The 3164-nt window shown below is 47.3% G+C and overlaps 1 pseudogene; it reads left to right on the top strand.

Moving 5' to 3' along the window:
* The first annotated feature begins 243 nt into the window (after positions 1 to 243).
* On the top strand, positions 244 to 2466 carry LOC118640374 (annotated as a pseudogene).
* The last annotated feature ends 698 nt before the right edge of the window (positions 2467 to 3164 follow it).

Genomic DNA, 3164 nt, shown 5'->3' with positions numbered 1-3164 from the left:
CAGTCCCACCTTGAGAATGGGGCACCTCTCTGAGACGTTCTTCTCATGTAGCAAACAATCTGCATCAATGGCACACGGCTATTGGTAGTGGAAGGAGCAGCCTCTGTTGCAGCAGCCCAAGGTGACATCTACCTCCTGACAGCGGAAACATTTCATCTCTCTGGCTACTTCCAGTGCTTTCTGCAGGCTGCAGAGCCTGCCACTGACCGGGTAGATTCCACTGGCCCAGAAAATACAACCCTCATGGACCCAAAATTCATTGCTGTCAAGAGGTAGGTTGGGGATTTGTAACTCCAGCTCAGAGACACCTTCTAAAGTGGTGGGCACAGAGGATTTTGAGTCCAAAACAGTCTTTTCACTGCTGCCCTCCACAGTTCTTTTTTATAGAGGAGCCCCTGGGCCAGGGACTGAGGGCTTCCATCTGTCTTCAGAGTCATGTTGCCGCTTAAACCTGGGGTGGGCGGCCAGGCTCCTCTGCCCCTTCTGCTGCTCCTGCTCCTCCTCCTCCTCCTCAGTGCATGTCTTGGAGCCGCTGGAAGCACATTTAGGCCATCCCTTAACTTTGCATTTCTGTGGCCTTCTTATGAGGTGGGTTCTTCAGAAGAGTGGCTGCATAATCTTGGGGATAAAAGGGTCCAAAGAGGTCACCATGTTCTGACAACTGGCCCACTTGCCGCACAAACAGCAAACGAGGTGTCCCATAACAGAAGACACTGTCACCACAGGTCCCAGCAGCATGAAAGACGAGGCTGGGAGGTGCCTTGCACTCAGTGCTGCTGGATGGCAGGTCAGAGACCTCTGTTCCTTCTGACCCCTCACCAATTTGGTCTGTTCTTCTTCAGTACTGATGATTGTACAAACGGCTCCAAGTTCACACTTATTTACTACATGGATATAAGGGAAAAAAGACTTGATCTTGGCATCATTTTTCTTTTTTTAATCCTCACCGGAGGATGTTTTTCTATTTATCTTCAGATAGAGTGGAAGGGAGGGAGAGGGAGAGAGGGAGAAATAACACGAGAGACACACATTGACTGGTTGCCTCCTGCACGACCCCGACCAGGGCTGGGGACCGAACCACAACCAAGGTATATGCCCTAACCGGAATCAAACCCACAACTCTTTGGTCTGCGGGTCGACACTCTACCACTGAGCCAAAGCAGCCAGGGCTTGGCATCACTTTTATCCAGTGGCTAGGCAGCATACTTTAGTTTGATCTCAGGTTCTTGGGTTTCTATGATGGGAACTGCCTGTTTGGTTTTCCACTTCCAGGGAAGAATTTATTAAATGTTACAAGAAATGCAAACAGTAAGAGAGAAAAGATTGATTTAATTCACTTATATGAAAATTAAGAACTTCTACTCACCAAAGACTTTAAAAAGAGTAAAAATAAACAGCTCTCTCAACAAGATGGGCACATCAGAAGGACTGGTGAGTGTTCCTCCACCCACTCTAGCCCCGGCTCAGCCACAGACCCAGCCCCAACCTCAACACCAGTGCTGGTTCCAACTCCAACTATAGCGCCAGCCTCTTCCCCAGATCCAGCCACAGCAGCAGCTATAATCCCAGCTCCAAGCCAGCCCCAGCCTCCGAGCCCCCAGCGCAGATCTTAGCACAGTTGCTGGTTGGTCCTGCTCTACCAGGCCCCTTCCCCAGCAACCGTGTGGTCCGGCTGCACCTGGTCATTTTGGCCTCCATCGTGGGCAGCTATAAGTGACACAACAAGGGTGCTGCCTGAGTTATTGGAACTCTGCTGGGAACCGTTGACAAGCACCCAGTGGAAGTCACCAATTATTTTTTGGTGCCGCACAATGAGTCAGAAGATGAGGTGGCTGTTGACATGGAATTTGCTAAGAATGCATATGAACTACACAAGAAAGTCTCTCCAAATGAGCTCATCCTGGGCTGGTACACCACAGGCCATGCCATCGCAGAGCACTCTGTGCTGATCCATGAGTTCTGCAGCCAGGAAGCCCCCAACCCCATTCACCTTACTGTGGATACGAGCCTCCAAAATGGCCACATGAGTGAGCATCAAGGCTTATGTCAGCACTTTAATGGGCGTCCCTGGGAGGACCAAAGGGGTGATGTTCATACCTCTGACAGTAAAAATATGCGTATCATGACAATGGACCCATGGAGTTGACCTGATCATGAAAACCTGTTTTATCTCAACCAGGTGACTGGACTTTCAAGTGACTTGCAGCAGGTAGCAGGGTCATCAGCTCACATCCAGGAGGTCCTCAGCACAGTGTTGCAGTATGCAGAAGATGCACTGTCTGGAAAGTGTCAGCTGACAATACTGTGGGCCACTTCTTGATGAGTCTGGTTAACCAACTACCCGAGATAGTTCCCGAGACTTTGAGACCGTGCTCAACAGCAACATCAGTGACCTGCAGATGGTGACCTACCTGGCCAATCTCACAGTCATAGATTGTCCTCAATGGGAAACTTGTAAACCTGTGAATAGGCCCGAGCAACGCTCCTTCCACTCTGGCCCCAGCTCCTGGACTCAGAATGGAGTGAAGTAGAAATGGATTCCTGTGGTTTGAGTCACAATGGGGGAGTCAACTGCTTGTGACTCTAAATAAACATGGCCTACCTTTTGCAAATGGAAAAAAAGTATGCCAAAAACTGAAAAAAAAAATTGCATCATATAACTTATAAAGAACTGGTATCCAAAACATACAAAAATACAAAAGAATAGAAAAATGGGCAAAAGTCTTAAACAAACATTTTATCAAACAATAAATCTAAGTGGTCCATACACGTGAAGAAGTGCTCAGCCACATTAGAATTCAGAGAAATACAAATTAAACCACAATGAAATACTACTACACACCCATCAGACTGACAAAAAACATTCAGGTCCAGCAATATCAAGTATAGGGCAAGGAAGTAGAGAAATGAAGCACTTAGTGCCAATGGGCATGTAAACTGATACAACTGCTTCTGAAAACAATTTAGCATTACCTAGTATAGTTGAAATGGGCATGATCTATCACTCAACAATTCTACTCCCAGGATTATAGCCTATGGAGAAAGTCCTGCAGGTGTGCAACTGAAGACATAAACAAGAATATCCACAGATGTACTGTAATAGCAAAAAACTGGAACCAACCCAAATACCAGTCACAGAGGCTTGGATAAAAAATTGCAGTATG

This window comes from Molossus molossus, unplaced genomic scaffold (genome assembly GCF_014108415.1).
Source record: "Molossus molossus isolate mMolMol1 unplaced genomic scaffold, mMolMol1.p scaffold_m16_p_22, whole genome shotgun sequence".
In the NCBI taxonomy this organism is placed as follows: Eukaryota; Metazoa; Chordata; class Mammalia; order Chiroptera; family Molossidae; genus Molossus; species Molossus molossus.
This window is presented reverse-complemented; position numbering and strand designations above follow the sequence as displayed.